Raw genomic sequence first — 21068 nt, 5'->3', positions numbered from 1 at the left:
AAAAATCTAACCCCATTAGGGCAATACCCACATTATATATTTCCCCTGCTTTCCTGAATGCCTCTTGTACAATTTCTGATGGTTTTCACTTGGAAAAAAAAAGCCTGTATTTTGATTTGTAGTCTTATTCAGTCTTCTTTACTAACTAAAACCCAGGGTTAGGCTATAACCTCAACATAATCACAGAGGCCACATAATAGGTTGGAGGAAAACACAAATGTAGCGTCAAATAACTCAGCAAAGAATTGAACCCATCACCAATACGGCCAAGAGGGTATCTCAACATGAGAATATTAAGTCTTAATGCTCTTACCTGCAGTCAAAATCTCTTTGGTCCTTGCTTATGGAAGATGCTTGTGAGACAAAAAAAAAAAAAAAAAGGAATGCTTCACAATATTTGAACAATCGTCATGCACTCATCAAACGAAAGGGTCAGAACCAACTCCCACCAAGGCGATATTCTGGAACATTCTTCCACGTCTGCCTACCCACTACTACTAAGCCATAGCTTAACTCAGGCGCCGAGAAATAAAACTCAACTTCTGTCACTGAGGCCCATACGAATTGCATCCAATGCCACTTCCTTGTCTATTTGCTTTCTGGTTATCTTTTTACAACCCCCTTTGACACTTCCCCCCACCTGCCTGATATCCTTCCTTCTCTTCCTCGACCCATCCACCATTCATGGGTTTATCCCTAAACATCTTAACATTTGAATGAATTTAAGATTGACTGAGCATACAGAGGTTATGGTCTTTTCCTAGAAAGTATCACATTCTATGGTGAGGAGGTATAAGAGGCTTTTTATACCTTCTAGGGCAGTGGTCAGCAAACTCATTAGTCAACAGAGCCAAATATCAACAGTACTTCTTCAAAACAGACTCGCCCAGGCCGAAAACCGACTTCTGCACATGGGCCATGAAGTTTCAATTGCACTGTACGTGCGCGCATGCACGTGGTATTTTGTGGAAGAGCCACACTCAAGGGGCCAAAGAGCTGTGGCTGGAGAGCCAGTTTGCTGACCACGGTTCTAGGGTATCTGATTGGCAAGCACTCTACCATTTGACAAGCCAATGCTTTACAGAATTCACGGACGCTTCTAGATTTTAAACGACTGCAAACAGAACACTGGGTTTCCACATCACATCGGACATCACAGACACAGTACACCACTGATACTGATTCTTACCAGCATTTTCGAAGATCAAATCCACAGAACTGATCAACAAGAACTACAATTTGGATTGATCTAGAAATGTCAGCATCTAAGATGTCTCACTTCTTACACTGGGAACACCTCAGTTATAACTGTGGAAGATATGGGAAAATGTGATATATGCATACACCAACATAAAACACAAGGTCAAGTTCGCTCTTGGATCCTCCTCCTAGAAGACCTCACATTATTAAATTTAAAAAAATCATTTAAGAGAAAAACTATTCTTGTGATCTTGCTACGGAGAGTTTTGATTTCTTTTTTGTTATCATCACAGTATTTTGAGAACCTCATCACTAAATGTATTTTATAAATAAAAAACTCGCTGGTATGCCTCATTAGCCCATCCACTTTTCATTCAACTTTATATGTGATTTTACTGTGTCTATTTTCAATGATGAAATTCTTATACCATCCATCCATCAATCTACTCATCAAACCACCTGTCAGACAACCTGAAAACCATCCATGATGCTATCACTCATGTAATTAGATTACCTATGCACTGATTCCCATGTTCACCCATAAATACCTAGCCATCTAGCCATCAAACACATAAAAATCCGTATGTAGACAAGATTCACGCATTCAACATCCTCTTCCACACACCACTAACCATCTCCACCTTCACTTCATATTGAATCTCTCAATCCGCACATTAATCCATGCCACCCATTGCTTTTCAAAACATTCATTCTTCAGCTTTGCAACCAATGGCCCCCTGAGGTATAGTTTCATCCATTCTTACATCCACCCAATTGCGCATCTGTTTTCTAGCCTTGTAGCCAATCAGACTTTTCCTTAAAATTTTTCAGCCTGGCTATTGGGCTAACTTAAATGACCTTCTTGACATCCGACTGTAAAATTACATGGAATCTCCCTTATGAGTTGCAATATATATTTTTTAATCACCCTAAAAGGAGCTACCAAAAATCATGGAGGGAAAATAAAAGCATAGAGGAGCTCTGAATTAGTTTTAGGAATTGTCAAAGCCTGATGGAGACACTGTATCCAGTCTCGACTCCCAGTATTCCCCCCCCCCCCAAAGGTAATTTTGTAATTAGGCAAATTTTCAGTAACCAGTACCTTGAACACCTGGTTAAATCCCTCCCTTCTGTTTCTGATCCCATAATCATCACACATTCAATCCACAACTAGTTCCCTCCTTGTATTTGACAGAACTGTTTCAAGCCAGCACTGAGGACATCACAGTAATCCTAGTGTTTGTGATAAAAGCACCATAAATGCCACTCTGCTCTCTTCACTTCCTATGTCCCATTCATACCTTCAAACTTCACAATTATAAACACTCATCAATCCTTTTTACGGCTGCACATGACAAGATGTCGTCCTCTGAATTTACTGCAGATTAACTCCCTGGATACTAAATTCCTATGCATACAAGCTTTACATGTTACACTCGCACCATCACGATTTTGTGGGCTCAAGCCACCAAACACCTGAAATTACTGTAAGTCTGAGAGCCGAGTTCATTGTATCTTGACTATTAAATTTATCTTTCCCGGATTTGTCTATCCTCTCCCCCGCCACGATTGCAGATAACTTGGTCTGTATTTTCTCAGGCAATTATCCACTTCTGGGTTTTGCAAAGTATTACATCATTTACTATTTTTTCACATTTGGCATCTATGGCCAACACCTCCTCCACTCCTACTCTTTACAAGCCCTCTGTCCTACGTCAATAACCTGCTCACAGTATTGGAGGAATTCCCCAAGTTTTACCAAGGCCAGAAAAAGGCACTGTGGTCAGCTAGGCCAGGCCCTTTTTTTTTTTAGCTGTTTGTGTATAAATAAATCACTTAATACTTCGGAACTCTTTGAATGTATTTCTTTTGTCCTCACGAAACTGGTAACTACTTTTACTCCTCTCAGAAGGATATTTATAAAGATATAAATCAAAGAGTGGCCACGTTCATGAGCTAGGAACTCAATGTTGACAGCCCTAATCCTATGATTTGATATTTAGGTAGATAAAAGGTAAATAAAAACCAAATACTATTTGCTTTATTTACATCTAAATGGGATTAAAATTAATTTTATGCTACAAGCCATTTAAGTGAACCTCATAATGTTAATTTTTTAATTGCATTATATTAGCAAAATACCTTTGGGACCCTAATATCAAATTCAATATCCTAGTTAATAATGGGAAAGCATTCATCCTATATATCCTTTTAAATTTATATTTTTGATAGTTGAAATTAATCATATGAATAAATTTTACTCTTATTTAGAGGGAATAATGAAGATGCTATTTTTTAAATGAAAACCTTTCATAAGTGAAAGGTTGATACAAAACACGATGTGATACAGGAATGACCTTATAATAAACTACAATGCGATGTATTCCTATAATATTCCTATAACCAATGGTGAAAGAATTAACCAGTCCAGTAAAGCATTTAAAACTACCACGGAGAATGGAGCAAGACATTTAACACAGCCACAGGGATGCCATCTAGAGGTAGATGTGTAGATTTTACAGGGCCAATGGCCTGATTTCCTCCACAAGAATCAAGGGAAAAAAACCCAAGGACGTTTGCAAAGTCAAAGAAAGATAAATTAACACACAAAATGGAATGGAATGCTTGATTCACGGGCTGATTTGAACACATAACACAGTATATTATAGGTCAGTGATGGCAAACCTATGACATGTGTCAGAGGTGACACATGAACTCTTTTGATTTTTCTTTGTTAAATGGCATTTAAATATATAAAATATAAATGTTTCACTATGGTCGCGAATATCAAAAAATTTCTATGTGACATGGCACCAGAGTTAAATTAGGGTTTTTCGAAATGCTGACACGCCAAGCTCAAAAGGTTCGCCATCACTGTTATAGGTGGTACTGGGTTCATCTCTGTGATACTCGATTTATCACTAATTTCTACTTTTCAGCAGGTTGCTTGATGATTAAGCTTGAAAGACGGGCATCCCTAAAGGGTAATATATAATATACAAAACTAGGTCTTGGATGCTATTTCTTGGATGGGAGATGGGAAAATATAAGTGCTCGTGCAGATTGTACTTGGGATGTATTTTTAAAAATCCCATACATAGGTACTTTGAAAAGAATACACTAATTTTGGAATTAATGACATGCCACCAGTATACACAAATGGCTTTTGTATAACAGTAAGAAAATAACTATATGAAATGGGCAACAATAAAATCTACAATAGCAGTATGCCAACGTATCAAATTGATTAAAAATTGAAAGACATACCTGTAGTTGTATAGGAAGTCTCACTTAAAAGATTATTGTCTCCTAGTTAATCTAATTAGTTTGGTGCAAATGAAATAAAACTGCATGTTTCCCCAACTTGCAAAATAATTTTAAGCATCAAGTGACAGAAAAAGTGCGAGTATAGACAGGGCATATTCTGAAAAAGAAAAGAAATGAAATAGAACTCAATAGACTAGATAAGAATACAGGCATCAGTAATTTTGAAGCATCAATAGAAAGTCAGAAACACGGAGTCAACAGATTGAATTTTCGGATTTCAACGATAGAGAATTTAAAATCAGTGGTTAACGGTTTAGGTCAAGGTGCATAATGTCAGCATATAATGCTTTAAACTGTCGCAATGATTCGTGTAAAAAGAAATAAAATGACAAGTGATGAAAAGTAGAAGGAAGTACAGACAAAAATGTATGATCCTATTGTAAACTTTTTTAAAAAGAAAAACACCAACACAAAAGGCATAAAACAGAATATGATTATATTTAATGCACAAGTTTGATACAACCAAAAAGTAAAACAGCAGAGTAAAATAGTAACAAAAACATGGTATATCATTCGCAATGCATGAGAAATGGTTAACATCTTTAGTTAAAACAAGCTCTTAAAATCCAGTGACACTATAATAATGCAAGGAAGCTGGAAAAATGAAATGAAAAAGTACAAGTGATGATTAAGCAGTGAGCATATATGATTTTGCTGAGCAGTGATGAAGAATAACTTCTCTGCAGGGTCAGTGAGCAGAATAAAGACAGTGACACCTAATAGTCTACAGCTTTGAACAGTGTTGTGCAGTGTGAAGTCTCAAACAGGGGGAGGCAGAATAAAGAGAAGGACCTAAAGTGAGGGGAAAGCTAACTTCTGAGTCTATATATAAATGGAGTATTTTTAGCCAGAGTAATTCCAATTCATTGGAATTTTTTCAACAAGTTAGTTGAATAAATTCAAAAGGAGTAATATAAAAGCATGTTTAATGCAGAGAAGATGCGTGGCCAGTGTAAGCGCCTAAAACACTACTTGTCTACAATGCCTGAGCAGCACCACAAGGGTGCGCACTAACTCTATTAGTAGATGATAGCGTATGGAGTACAGTCGGTTTGTACTGTGATCCGTATATATGGGGCCTGGTGGGTACCCGAAACATTGAGGGGACACTTTACTTTTGAGTATACCTGAAACTAATACAAAGTAATATTGAATGTAATCTAATTGAAAAATAAAAAGACATTAGATGACATGGGGCAGGGTAAAATTAAAAGGGAAACAAAGGTACATAAAGTAATAACTACATACTTAACAAATTTCTATGTTGCCTAAAATCTAAAAAAAAGACTATTTTTAATGAATACATTTTAAATCTACGCTACGATAATAAGTAAAATAGAAATATATGGGAGCCCTGGAGGAGGCCTCGCAACGGCACGTCCAGGGCTTCGGGATTAAGGTCTCCAGCTTTCCATCTCCTGGTGCCAGTCCCACAGCAACAAGGACAACAGTCAACATGCTGCTTACAGTTCTCGCCATCACCCGCTGGGTCACCGTGGACACGTGCGCTCGTCCTGTCAGCTGGCAGGGAGTGTCCATGGCCACGCCCGAGAGGCTCCTCTGGGCCGCTCTGAGGCCTGGCTGGCGGGTGTTTCAGATGGTGGCAGAAGCAAGTCTGTTCCGGCATCCCCTGGGGCCACGGGAGGAAAGCAGAACAGGTTAGAACCTCGGTGGCATCGCATCACAGGGCAGTTCAACTGTGATCAACAGTTGTGACTTACACGCGTGTCTCCAGGACGCTCCTGGGCCAGGGATGGAAGTGGGGCGCACTGCGTGAGGACTCGAGGCGGTGGTGTCATCCTCGGGAACCATCATCTCCTGAGGGGAGAGAAACACTGTGAGGCAAGGCGCACACCTCCTCTTCGGCAAAATGACCTTTTTAAGCTATTTGCTCCCTAATTCTCAGGCGGGGCTGGAAATCCAGGTGCACAAGGTTTTTCTAAGCCCAGCTAGAGCCTCATCCTAAAACAGCACTTCTTGTTCCAGAACCTCTTACCTGTGGTTCAGCTGAGCTCAGGGAACAAGGAGCTCCACTGAAAGACAAAGGCTCCTGATGTTGGTTGTCCTCACTTGTCACAAATTCACTTTCCTCCTTTTCACTCCTGCAAAGTGGACAACAGAGCCAAGTTTAGATACAAAGTAGATAGCAGGGCACAAAGTAGAATAAATTTGTGATGGTCAGGGATGTTGAATGGGGCTAACCAACATATATGACTGAACAGACTATTTTTCACTCTCACCTCTCCCAAGCACTTTTAGCACAAATGTAGAGAATACTGAATGCTCTACTTGAAATCCTTCTGACACTCAACTACAATAAAAAATAGTCCAACCTCTAATTACTCCCACCCTTTCAATAGCTGCAACGAATATTCCTGCCCTGTCAACACCAATGCAACTGTTTGGCACATACCTGCAGTCTCGTCGTCTCCCTTCTTCTCTCCTTGGGTAATCGATTCTCCTCCTTCCTCCTCCTCACATGGGACAGCTTTGTGCTGCATTAGTCTTTAAGTCACATGCTGTCTTGATCTCTTAAAAGCATTAATCAGGCCCAATGGCAATACAAGGCCGGACCCACCGCCACACATGCCCAAGATGTTGACAGGCAAGATGGACGACAGGCACAAATTAGCTGTGCCTTTAAAATTCCTGTTGTTGAAATGTTCCTTCTGAAATACCTTTTAAAAATGTGAATGCACAAAGTAGAAGCAGTCTTTCCATTCACATGTCTGCACACTGAGATTTTGCCATAGTCGTCCAGACAACTTTCTCTTCCATACTCAGTCACTTTAGATTGTCATGTAGCAACATACAAACACATGGATGAGCAATGCCTTATTGTTTAACGAGCACATGCACAAAAATTCCAAAGTGTGTCGAAGCCATCACCGGGACAGTGACACTGATGGTGAATCATTGCCCTTAGCTTTTCTGGTATATGAACTAGAGGCACATGGACACACCTCTTGTCAATATACACTTGTTGATCTTTGTTCAAAAATGACAATTTTAAGTATCAATTTAAAACTCACATCCACATAAGAATGTTTTATCAGTGGTTAGATTATATTCTTTAAGTAAGCTATAATTATTACAATATTTTTCACTAATGTGTATTTCAGTTGTTCAATGTTTCTTTCAATTTATAATGTACCTTCAGCTTTGTCAATTTGATTTGGAATAGATAAAAATCACAGCAGTCACTTTTAAGCATTCAATTTTGATTGTCATTGCCAAACTGCTGTTCAGAGATGATTTATACTTTAATCAATACCGGATTGGACCACCTTTCTAAGTAACTTTCATAATGTACATTACAGGCAACTGAGATACAATACACTTTCAATATTAACCATGACATTCAAATATAACAATTCACCAGAAAAAATTTTAAAGAGGTCTCAGAGAATTAAAATATAACTAGTGTAATTCTCTCATACAGATGCATATAGATGAAAACATTGATAGAGTTGCTTAATTATCTCATACAAAATTAACACATTTACATGTAACATGAGGCTGGCTTTTATAAGTGTAAGAATACAATAACTTTCATAGCAAAATGAAAATCAAGAAGCTAATAAATGAGAAAAAAAGCATTATCAGACCTATACCCCTAAAACTAATGTTACATATGTGTTAATATTTATCTAGCCGAGCAACATAGCAATTCCTTTGGCAATGTGCGTTGCTGCCATGTTTGATCACATCACTGAGAATATCTGCATGTGACAAAGGGACAGTTCCTGTCACCTATCTTTCTCCCCGAAGCTTCACAATACAAGTCTGGTTGTCACTGCTGTTACCCATCGGTGTAGCCTAAGATGAAGATATGTAGGCCACCTTGGGATTCCTCTCCCAGGAACTCACTGAACACCAGAACGCTAGCACAGCCTAGGAAGCAGATATTCACTAACCACCTATTACATTGCCAAAACATACCAGAAGCCAACTTACGCTAGTATGCAATGAAATATTTACAAAATTTTGCGAATCTCCCTGTGCATCTAGAAAAACTAGATGTTTAAAATGATGTGTATTTATAGATACATACGCCTGCTATTTACAAAATTGTCCTGACTGTGGCTGTGTAAGTCCTATAAAATACATTTCCCATGATTAAAATACATAATGCCCTATCAGCTACACAACCACAAAGTGAGGACTGAGGTCTTTGATGTAGAACACACACTAAACAATGCCTTATTTCAAAAAGTGTAGGACCACTCCCTTCTACCCGCCCCCTAGCAAATCCACAGAGCAAGGATATATATATACATAGCCTAAGCCACCACCACTCAGCCCAATATAAAAGCATGGAATTGTACAATGAATTATTTACAGGAGTATACGTTCAGAGAATATATACATCTGGAAAGACTAGATGTTAGAAATTAAAAAGTGTATCTGCCTGTTATTTACAAAGTTGTCTTGAATACTGTCATGCGACCAAGGGAACACATACACAACTATGTATAGTTCCAAGAGGTAGTATAAAATCTGTTCAACGAAGCAACTAATACCTTCAATGTTAAAGAGAGAAAGAAAAAAACACAGAAGGATGAGTAGGCAGAGTACAGAGGATTTAGGGCAAGAAAAATAACCCAAATATCAAAATGGATATATGTTAATGTCAAAGTCACCTTATAGATGTAAAAGGCATGAGATTACCCTATGTGTTGGGTTGATTATTGCATGTGTGTGGGGACTGAGGTATATGGGAAATCTTTGTACCTTCCCCTCAATTTGCTATGAATTTTAAACCGCTTTCCAAAAAAAATCTTAATAAAAAAATAGAAACATATTGGGAAACTTGGCACATCCAAAAAACACCAAATTCACACTGTATCTTAAGTTTTAAATTTATATTTGTTAGGATGGCCAGACTATTCTTCCATGTTGGGGGAAATGAATTATCTTGTACATTTAATTTTATTGCCGTGTTATTATTGAAAGACAATGGTAGGAACAAATATACAATAAAATATTTACAGGATTATATAGTTAGAGATTCTGTAAATGTTCTTTAGAAAAAAGAATTCCATCCTGAACCTCAGTACATCTGGGAAAATAATATATAACAACATGGCCCTTAAATTGAGGTATTTTTCTATAAAATGACAATCAATTTCATGGTTACTATCTACTTTTACGTCTAAATAAAAATGTGAGGTAAAAATACTTTCCACTTATTTCACTTAGCATCCTATTCTCAAGGTCCATCCATGTTGTTGGGAAGTGGGTGGAGAGGTAGTCGAGGAAAATGGGGGCCAAATCGATGGTGATGGGAGAGGATTTGACTGTGGGTGGCCCACATGCAATGCAATAGACAGAGTCCATGGCATAGACATAAACCAGAAAGACATGAAGAGAGTATTAGAGATGAGGTCAGAAACATCCACTACCCCTGTTCAACATTCGGAGAAAGAAGTCTAATTATACTAATAAGTTGTGATTTTAGAAAGTATATCAGCAATGAACAGGCGTTTTAAAGATAAATACACACAGTATGAAGATTAAAATTGGCAGGACTGGTGAACCATTTCAAAAAGCAAAAAAAAAAAAAAGCATATGTGCTATAATTTCAGGTGAAATAGATTTAAAAATTTTTAAATGACAGAAATCTAGGCACATGTACAAGAGTATATGGTAGAAAAACAAAGATCTGGTCAGATTAATCACCCCCATTCACCCCAAGTGATATCAAACACTAGGGGGTGAAGTAACACTTCTATTGGTAACAAACATTTTTTAAGCCTAGTTCAGCATTAACATTATGTACTGTGTGTGTGCGTGTGTGTGCGTGCCCGGGGGCGCGTGGAAACAGGGCATTTCTACAAACCTAGGAGTGAAGATGTGGTAAGAAACTTGTCTATTATACATACAGCAGTCAGATACCTCCCTGCTCGGCTCCAGAACTTAACATTTAAAAACTAGATTGATAGAAAAAAATTACACATTTACACATTAATGATAATGATTTCTACACCTTAACAAAGAATATCTACTTAAAAAAATACAACACAAAGGCAATAACCCCCCCCAACAATACATGTCGACTAGACATAGTATAGCAATTTCATTGCCAAAACAGAAGTCACGTGTGTCTATCAATGCAGATGTTATAAAACAAAACACTTGTCCACCATATAGCTAGCAGCGTCACAGTATCTTCCATTGTTTGTCCTATGACTTTAAAAAAGTTCTGTACACTAATATACACATATGTACATGTATATATGTGTATATGTATACACACATATGAATATGTAAACAATCATTATATTTAAAGAACTAAAAGTTGAAAGCAAAAAGATATATACAATAATCTAAAAACAAGACATGCAAATATAAAAACTCCTATTGCTTTAAAAAACGTGTAACTGTATACTATATACATATAATACAAACACATTCTTTTGTCAGCCCACATATAATGAACTTGGGTTTAATATATTCCATTGCTAACGTCCCACATCAAACATAAATCACCTATACAACTAGAAATAAGTTCTAAAAACAAGTCACTACTATGTCAATTTCCACTGGCAAATGAACTTTTCTAACCTATGCTGTTTTATACCACATGTAGAGATTTCTCCAAGTTATGCAAAAAAAGCCCTGTCCTATTTGTATACAAATATATCTGAAAACCATCAATGAAAGCAGACCTACAGTTGCAATGAAATTTCCAGCATGATGATGTCATCAAACAGAGAGCATTACACTATGCTCACCACTGAGGACAACATGGATATGGAGCCTAATGATGCAGGGAACACAGAGAGGCTACATCTAACATCTCTTTGGTAAACAAAAATGCTTCTATCCCATTAAGTTGATCATATTTATAACAAATTTACAATGACGTATATACATGTTGAAAATTGCATGTTAGGCATTAATAACATTGTTTATAACAAAATGTTATCATAAATAAATTAATAATGAGGCCATATAATAATGCAACTGGCAAAACAAAAAATTTACAAACTAAAGGTAGACGTGTGAGCATGGAGGTAAGCCATCCCTGTGAGATGGCTTTGGTAACATGGCGCAACAGTCCTAATATACATATATATATATATAAACAGCAATAACACTTGGTAATAAGCAAAGACCAACATATACATTTCAAAATAAAGAGCATTTACAGGATTATCTACACCCACAGAGCAGCCTTTCATGTCTGTGATAGCTGTGTTCAAAACCTCCTCTCCCGGTCCCACAGCAATCGTCCATTCTAATGGTTGAATATGTACATCTTTCAGAGGTATTCTGACAGTTCTATTTTCATCATCATGTATTAAAATACTTCTATACACGTAACCAAACTCCTTGTTATAATAATTACAATACATTAGGAAATGGAGCAAAGCAACTATATTTGGCTTTTTTATACACATGGATATCTAATGCCTTGCTACTTCCTTTCCTGCTATCCCTGAGCACACAACAATGAGTCCAGCATTGTGTATAGCTTTAAAAAACTCTATATACAGAAAATTTTACTAAATGTGTTATTAGAAACTTCCCTAGGAAACCAGCTTGAATATCACAGCAACCGTTACAAAAATATCCAAAAATAACAGATTTGTTTACAAATGGAGGCCTCTGTGCTTGAGTTTATATTCCAAGGAAGTTAACGTAAACAAAGAATAAAATACAAGAAAATGAAACCATTATATGTTGAATTTCATTCTCTTGGTCTCCTCACATCAACAACAGTTCATTAACATTCATCAGTCACTGAGTATTTCCTATTTACATTTTAACAACATTGTCCATACCAATGTCCATCAATTGTTCAGCTTTATGTGGGCAATAAAGTACTTAGCATGGTTAGATTCTGAGTTGTTTTTAAAATGCGAATTGGAGAAAACTGGAGACCTGTGCATCAGGCATCTATACAAGAGTCTCAGATACACAGCTTTCAATGGTAGACCTTCTGAAGGGGAGTTGAGACTCCCCATCACAAAATATTTTCTCCAATGAAATGTAAGACCGACGGTCAAAACAGTATCAATCTGTGTTTCTTGTCTTTGTGGCTGGTAAAGCTTCTAGCTCAATTAGAATGTGCTGTGTGTCCTTCCTCTCCAGATTCCTGCGGGTTTGGCTGTGTCTACGTGATGTTGTCCTTCACACACCTTTGTGGGGAGGAATACGGGATGAGGATGCTGTCCCTATATGCTTTTGGCCCAGGCATCAATGCGTATTAGGTTGGGAGAATGGCTCTTGATCTGGCCAAAGACCCCTTCAGTTTGCATGAGGGTGAGGTGCCCACAGGAGTCCATAGCTCAGGCAGGGCAGTTCCTCAGGCTGGGATCTCTGGCTCATCCATTGTACATCATCCTGGCTTTCAGTAACATTGTTTCTTGCTGTACAAACTTCTGGAGATTATTTAGGGGGACCAGAGGGTTTGAGTGAACGAACATCCCAGATTTTGAGAATCCAAATCTTCAGAGATGGCAAGTGGAAGATGACCGGTTTTCAGAGTGGCAAAGGATGCTGGAAATACCAGTCTATGGAATCTTTCCCCTCTTCTGATTATTGCTTATTTATAATACTGTTGGAACATGATGTGGTTCGTCATGTCAGAGAGAATCTGAAGACAGAAGTAAGGCGACGGCTGGAAGTTTAAAAAAGTTAAAAGAGGTCAAACTGCCAACTGGAAAGGTAGGTGCGGAGCAGCCATCTACTGGAGCCTGAACAGCAATCACCTGGCTATGCAGGTTCTTACTTTTGGCAAGAAACCCTTGTCCATTGTTCTCAGGCTCCAACTGAGTCCAATGCCTGCCCCATGGTCACCCCCTCGTTGGCAGCAGCTTTCTACAATTCTCTAAAATTCAGGCAAAGGTATCATGCAGTGGATCTGAAGTGATGTTTACGATGGCATGGAGTGTCTTCACATGGTCACTGGCCAGAATCTTCTTGGAGTGATCCAGACATGGTCTTGTCATTTTAAAAACAACTGTTCCACGTGTTCTCTTTAACAGCAAGTTGTAGAAGATGCTATATACATTACAAAAGCTACACAAGGATATATGTATTTACATAATTTTATGTGGCTACGTCCATGGTTACCACTAATAAGTAAACAGTTGTATACTCTCAATAACAATGAACTCTTGATCTCTAAGAGGTTGCACAAGAGATTCGTTCAAATGTTCACCTGCTTTTTTTTTTTAAACAGGTAAGTTTTATTCTCTAGTGAGCTAGACTGAAACAGACGGATGACTTTACAAAAAACCCTTTTCCTTTCCACGGAAGCCTGAATTGAAATGTGAGTATCCCTCTGGCTGATGGACAGTCAAGTTGAATTTAAGATGGTGTCACCCAATTCTCTGCACCCAGCAGAGGCACAATCAAATGCCGTTGTGTCCGGACTGTATTGAAGAGTTTAGATTTAAAGTGGAAGCTAAATTTTGCCTAAAACTTAGTTATCTTTTGTTTCTTTATGAATATATTTTACCCAATAACTGACAACATACCCAATATGACATACAATCTATCCTCCAGATCCATACTAAATGCCAATTAATTACACGAGGTCTTGGAGCGAGAGGAGTAATGACTTTAAGGCCAATGAATTAATATTTTTCTCTCCATAAGACAATCAGAAAAGTCAATCCATTCTTTCTTGTAAACATATTACCAAACTTTATCAGGTTGCCATCTAAGACAAAAATATTGCTCAGTGAGTTGTGTTTAATTTTCAGTTTCCTCATTGTGATTCGTATTTTGGGGGGATGGGAAATTTTAAACATTCTTTTGGCCTCACTAAGACCTTAACTGACTAGTTTGAGAAACACCCGGTCCATTCAGTCATGCTCACCAGAGAGTTACACATTAAGCAAAAGATAATTAGAAAAATATGACACATTCTTTGCCATCCTACAAAAATAAAAAAATCCGTATCAATGCCATAACTTATCCTCATAGAAATCATCAGTTTTTAAAAAATCCTGTGGGATTTCTCCCTATCTTCAGTCCAAGCCACAGAAAAGAGGTCTCCTTGTTTCAAATTTAGGTCCTTTTACAAGTCACAATTTTTTAAGTCTTCCATGATTGCTCATTTGAGTCCAAACCACAGAAAAGAGGTCTTCTTGTTTCACATTTAGGTCCCTTTCCTTTATAGGTCACATTTTTAAGTCTTCTATGATTGCTCATTTTACTGAGTCCAAACCACAGAAGAGAGGTCTCCTTGTTTCAAGGTTGAGGTCCTTCATGTCACAATTTTTTAAAAAATCCTCCATGATTGCTCATTTTTGAGTCCCACCACAGAAGAGAGGGCTCCCTGCTTCCATCGGAGTCCCTTCCTAAGTCACACTTTTCTAAAACAACAGGATTGCTCATTTTGAATTCGGTCCAAGCCACAGAAGAGGTCTCTTTGTTTCTAGTCTGGGTTCCTTCTTCAGTCACTGCCCAGTCTCTCTCTACATCCATACTCCTCAGCACCTCCCAGTACAGAGAAACCCCGACTAAAGTGGCAACGTGTCAAAGTTTGCCACTAACAGTGAACAGTCCATTGTAACACTATTCCCATTTAGAAGCATATTTACAAAAGTCCAATATCAATACCAAATATTGCCACCAGGATATTTACAGCCAAGCTATTAAATACATATTAGAAAATAGCATCACCCATTACCTCATTGGTATTGCCAGTTTATGGCCATTTTAAATGATGCAGGAGTGGATGCTTACAATACAACAACCATATGCAAAGTAATAAAGTTGTGCACAGTTCAGTAACCAACACAGAACACAAACTGGATAAAACACTCCCCCAAAGTGGAAGCATCTGGCAAAAATTACCATGTCTATGAGATAAACATGCTATTGAGAATACTACTGTTTTCTGGAAACTTTACTGTTCAGTTTCATCCAAATTGAGGTCAATATTTGGGTAGTTGATTCATTATTAGAGACATTATCAAAATTAATTAATTTGCTTCCTCCAATCAGGTACCTAATTTGAATTTATTTTAGCAATTTGTTCTGATAAAAGGATTCCCATTCTCAAATTTTCAGAGTGTCCGGCCAATTATAAATTTGGTTCCTAATTGGTTCTATTTCAAGGAAAAAAAGCAACCAATTTCTTTCAAAATTAAATGCCCATAGTCAATTTTAAATATTCCACAATGAATCCCATATAGATTAGCAGTTGTACAACAGTGCTGTCAGATAATGCCTATTGAATTCTGAATCAAACCCAGCTATTTGTTCTCTGTGTGGTGCCTGAACAGGGCATGTCACCTTCTCCGCCCTATACCTACTGAATCAGCCACGGACAAACTGTACAAGCCCGCAGACTGATTCTCATGTGCACTAAGGTTGGAGACAAGCCTGGTCTCATCTCAGCTGGCTACAGATGCAAACCCCTTCACCTTCAACTAACCCAGCTACACAGTCACCTCAGGAAAGGACCTGGGAGCTCCCCCATCCAGGCTGGCTGAGAACGAGGCACTGAATCAAACAGTGGCAGGTCAGTGGTACCTCCAACTCCTAACCTCCCCACACAGCCTTCTGATGTTCAAAGACTCACAAAGGAAGTCTCCCTTCACACCTGATAGATTCCCTTTAAACCCTCCTCTTTCCTTCCTCCCTGCGCTCCCCTCCCCACCATTCATTCCCTCTCCGTCTCAGCCTTTCCAATGCTGTGTAGGGATTCTCTCTAGGCCACGTGACCGTCAAGAACGGATGTTCTGGATGGTTCTCAGCCAGCATGACCAGTGTCCTCTCAGCAGTCAGGACCACCCTAGCTGGCACCCAACGTCCAAGGTCAAAAGACCGCTAACTCCCTCCTTTCCTTTCTCACTCAACTGATGTTCCTACTGTAATTCAGTTAGTCGAAAGGGCATCTTACTTCTCTCAATTCTCTAAGAGAAACCAAGCAAGTCTCTGAGGTAGTAAATATAAAAAAAAAAAAATCTGGTAGGACAACTGGAACTAAACAAGGTAAAGAACTGTGAAAATACTTGTCTAACTTACTTTACAAAGAATGTAATTAATTGGAACCCCAACAGCTTTCCACTAAAAGCTGTTCACTCGCCACACTATCCACACCCACACTATTTACACACACTCACACACATGCATTAACAAATTAAGGTGACTATTAAGGATAAGGTCTTAATACATTCAACTGTCCATGGTAACTTTTTTATACAGGTTTTCCTAAATACCTGTTTAATTACTATTCACCCCTCACAAGAGCTACTACAAGCAAAGCACAAGCACTTAGTCATAGCATGTCAATCTCAGGTCATAAGATCCATTACTCACACAAGACAGATGTTACAGATGTTTCAGATGTTAAAGAATGACGTGAAGACCCCATTCAAAGAATGCATGGCATTTTGGCAAAACCGTTCCTCTCCTGGGCTCAGATTCACCCACTGCTAACGCCTGTTACCCGTCCTTGAATCTGAGGCAACAACTGAATCTCCATCTACATCTTGCCAAGATGCAAAAGGTGGTGACTTACTAAGAAAAGAATGAAAGGGCTCCCTCTGAGTGTAGGTGGAAAAAGTAAACTCATCTCAGACAAAAGCAAGGTGTCAACCAACTGGCACTTTCTGGCTCCTGTGCTGACCTGACTGGAGCTGCTCCAAGGGGCTGGGGCCACGGGCTCAGGAAGCTCTGGTCCAAGGTAGGAACCAGTAAGGCTGTCATGAGGGTGTCACTTGAAATGCATGATGGGAAATTCCAAAGTGAGACGGCAGATGTGGTGGGTGGGGATGAGAGCCCACAGCGCCCTCCTCTCTGACTCGCCTGCCATGTTGATGGGAAGCCTGGTGAAATGTACAGCCTACAAACGGATGTTAAAGAAATGTGCGGCCCACGTGCGTGGATGGACACTTTGGCTGGACTTCAGAGTATTCATTCGGGTGACCTTCACGTCATTCACTTCAGACAACATAGCTCATCATGAGTCAAGCCCACGTCTTACCAACAGCAAGTGCACCTGGTTGAAGGTTATGCCTGTGGACTGTACATTTCTACTACCAGGAAGGCCCTGGCCTACAAGAGTGAGTGACTCATCAGCCATCTTTGACAGCAATTTCATTCAAGTGACACATGGGGATCAAAGACCACGAAACACCCAGAAATCTGTTGGAATCCATTTGGGACCTTTGGTGTCTTACAAGAAAATACCTTAGAATCCACTTCCCCAAGTCAACTGTCCAAAAAATTGAAAAGTGGAACACCAAATATCACCAGACAGATGTAACGAGGAAGAACTGACAACTTCCTCTCCTCCATTCACATGTTGTAATCCAATTTAGGAACCCAGGCTACAGGGGGGAAATCTGAAGTATCCCAAAGTGTAAAAAAAAAAAAATCAAGGTGGAAAGGTCAATGAGAATGGTCAAGAAAGTCATCCAGATGGAACAGATGAAACCCACTCGACCACAGGTCTGTAGATGCTGCATGCGGACTCGGAGGGTCTCAGAGAAGCGCTCACCCCGACACAGGAAGTCCAATGCTATGGGAACGCCACCCACATGTCACCATGAGGCCAGAACACAAGCTCCTTTCCTGATGTCACCAAATTACTCACATTGGGAACCCTATTTTACCTTTATTCTTGCTGCTAAGTGACAAGGATGCTGCAGAAATATTAAGAAAAGAAGCTACAATCAAAGAAGCTGCGATAAGGTAAAGATGCTACATAATGACAAATGTGCTGCAATCAGATCGAGATGCTACATAGAGACTAAAAAGCTGCAATGAGATAAAGATGCTACATAATGACAAAGATGCTGCAACAAGATAAAATGCTACAAAGATGCTGCAATCAGATTGAGATGCTACATAAAGGTTAAGAAGCTGCAATAAGATAAAGATGCTACATAATGACAAAGATGCCGGAAGTCAGGTAGAGAAGCTCACTCAGATGCTGAATGACAAAGATGCTACTGAAGGCAGGAGCCATGGACCACAGCTATGTCCTTTAGCTGAAGACTGAAGTCAGGTAAGGCTTCTTCCACTCCAACTTGAGAATTAAATGGCAGCCACACCTGATGTCCCTCCTGACTGCCCAGTGCCTGTTGTCAGAGCCTGACTTCCTGAAGGCATTCATTCACCCACACTCACTCCAGAATCAGTGTCCTGGGACTGATGTCAAAAACTGCTGCTCTGGGAGGCGTCATGTCTCCCTAAGCAAGCCACGTCCTCTCACTGCCCTGTGACCTCAAGCAGGACTTCCGGGCTACAATGGCTACAAGTGTCCGTCCCTGCAGGCACCACAGCTCGGCCCTGTCTGGGAGCAGGGGGCTCCTTTAGAGATGGAGGATGGAGTTGGGTGGGACAGGCCTGGATTGTCATCACACGTTTCCACTGTAGGGGAGTCACTGAAGGTTTGTAAGGGCTGTTCCGTTAACATTAGAGAACTACTTAATGCCACACATTTCTTGAACATTTACTGTGAGACCTTAAACCTAGGGCAGTGATTTCCAACCTTTCTCATCTCATAGCACGTAAGCCAATTAGTAAAATTCAGTGGGCCACCAAAATATACAATTTTTGCCAATTTGACCTAAAGATAAGTATAATTTTGATTAATTCATACTGAAGAGCCATTGTTGCGTGGTCTCTTATAATTTTCTATTTGATGGTTTAAGGGAGGGTGAGTTATATGCTTTAAAAATTTCGGGGCACATGGGTGAAAATCGCTGACCTAGGTTACAGACAAGATCAATTGTCCTCAAACAGGAGCTGTGTCCTTGGGAAGGCATGTTCCACACAGCCGGCATGTTGGTCAACGTGAGGCCTTCACCTAGCCACCACTAGATCCCGAGAACGCGGGTGTCGATGTTCCATCCCAGGCGGGTGGGCAGTCTCCATGCCTGGCATCCGCTCCCTCCGCACGTGCCTGTCGGGGTCCGTGGGTAGGCCTCCTTTGTTGCCTCCAACAGCACAAATATGTACAGAAGAGAAAAGGATGCGCTTGAAATGTGTGTGAAGGTTGTACAGAAAGATGTTTGAGGAACGAACGTGTGTTAACTGCCATGGAAAGTATGCTCAGTTGTCATGTCAAGCCAACACTTCCTGTTGACCAGGTGTGGTGGTGTGTGTGAGGCGCATGACTAGATTTCAGTGACATATCCAAGCTCATGTTTTGAGATCATGAAGTTCAGACAAGGTCCTGTGTCATCATGAACTTAGCCACGGCCTTTGCAATGCACGCGGGCGTTTCTGTGCGCGGTTACTTTACCTGGAGGGGGCGGGTCTGTCCGAAGGGCAGGTGTGGCAGAGCTGGCTCAGCAGGACACGGGTCGCATCCCTCCTGTCCAGGTGTCACTGTGGGGCAGAAAGGGACTGCGTGAGCCTGGACAGGTTATATTGTGCCACACACCCCTGTCACACCTTGTCCACTGGCTTCATACAACTCAAATCCTCAGCATTACTGCTGGGTGCCAGGCCCAAAGTAAGTAGGCGGCAACTATGACTAAAAAAACACCTTTCAAAGTATCAACGGGTGACAGCCTTGCAAACCTCATGATTCAGTAGCAACTATAATGAACTATAATGATCTACTTGATGAAAGCAATAAAGTTTTAATGAAAATGAACACAAGCCCTTGCCCAGAGGTTGAAGCATTGTCGGGCTGTGATATCCTTTTTTTTTTTTTTTTTTTTTTTTTTTTTTTTTTTTTTTTTTTTTTTTTTTTGCATTCATTCTTTTTTTTTTTTTTTTTTTTTTTTTTTTTTAATTAAATCTTTATTGTTCAGATTATTACATTTGTTCCTCTTTTTTCCCCCCATAACTCCCCTCCTTCCAGCTCCCACCCCACCCTCCACCCTCACTCCCCACCCACTGTGTTCATCCATAGGTGCATGATTTTTGTCCAGTCACTTCCCGCATCTCCCACACCCCTTTTTCCCCCAAGAATAGTCAGTCCATTCCCTTTCTATGACCCTGATTCTATTATAATCACCAGTTCATTCTGTACATCAGGTTATTTATTCACTTGATTCTTAGATTCATTTGTTGATAGATGCATGTTTGTTGTTCATAATTTGTATCTTTACCTTTTTCTTCTTCTTCCTCTTCTTAAAGGATACCTTTCAGCATTTCATATAATACTGGTTTGGCGGTGATGAACTCCTTTAGCTTTTCCTTATCTGTGAAGCTCTTTATCTGACCTTCAATTCTGAATGATAGCTTTGCTGGATAAAGTAATCTTGGTTGTAGGTTCTTGGTATTCAGCACTTTGAAAATTTCTTGCCATTCCCTTCTGGCCTGCAAAGTTTCTGTTGAGAAATCAGCTGACAGTCGTATGGGTATTCCCTTGTAGGTAATTGAGCCTCTTTCTCTTGCTGCTTTTAAGATTTTCTCTTTGTCTTTTGCTCTTGGCATTTTAATGATGATGTGTCTTGGTGTGGTCCTCTTTGGATTCCTTTTGTTTGGGGTTCTCTGCGCTTCTTGGACCTGTAAGTCCATTTCTTTCACCAGGTGGGGGAAGTTTTCTGCCATTATTTCTTGAAATAGGTTTTCAATATCTTGCTGTCTCTCATCTTCTGGCACTCCAA

The 21068-nt window shown here is 39.6% G+C and overlaps 1 long non-coding RNA gene and 2 other non-coding genes across 3 annotated transcripts in view; all 3 read right to left on the bottom strand.

The window, feature by feature from the left end:
- The window catches only part of LOC138998525 (uncharacterized), a 34794-nt gene that overhangs the window by 11736 nt on the left and 1990 nt on the right, over positions 1-21068 (bottom strand). Inside the window, exons 3-9 of the long non-coding RNA XR_011469181.1 lie at positions 6941-19836; positions 6524-6629; positions 6249-6345; positions 5995-6157; positions 4468-4624; positions 1190-1308; positions 314-353 (exon numbers count right to left, since the gene is read on the bottom strand). This is a non-coding gene — a long non-coding RNA (uncharacterized lncRNA). The remainder of the gene's footprint in view (positions 1-313; positions 354-1189; positions 1309-4467; positions 4625-5994; positions 6158-6248; positions 6346-6523; positions 6630-6940; positions 19837-21068) is intronic.
- Positions 17399-17468, bottom strand: LOC138998709 (small nucleolar RNA SNORD64). Its single transcript, XR_011469215.1, has one exon. It is a non-coding gene; the product is annotated as a small nucleolar RNA SNORD64 (small nucleolar RNA).
- Positions 19626-19698, bottom strand: LOC138998713 (small nucleolar RNA SNORD107). Its single transcript, XR_011469219.1, has one exon. It is a non-coding gene; the product is annotated as a small nucleolar RNA SNORD107 (small nucleolar RNA).

The sequence above is a fragment of the Myotis yumanensis genome, unplaced genomic scaffold (assembly GCF_028538775.1).
Source record: "Myotis yumanensis isolate MYYU_CA2020_CCGP unplaced genomic scaffold, mMyoYum1.0.hap1 SCAF_20, whole genome shotgun sequence".
Classification (NCBI taxonomy): Eukaryota; Metazoa; Chordata; class Mammalia; order Chiroptera; family Vespertilionidae; genus Myotis; species Myotis yumanensis.
This window is presented reverse-complemented; position numbering and strand designations above follow the sequence as displayed.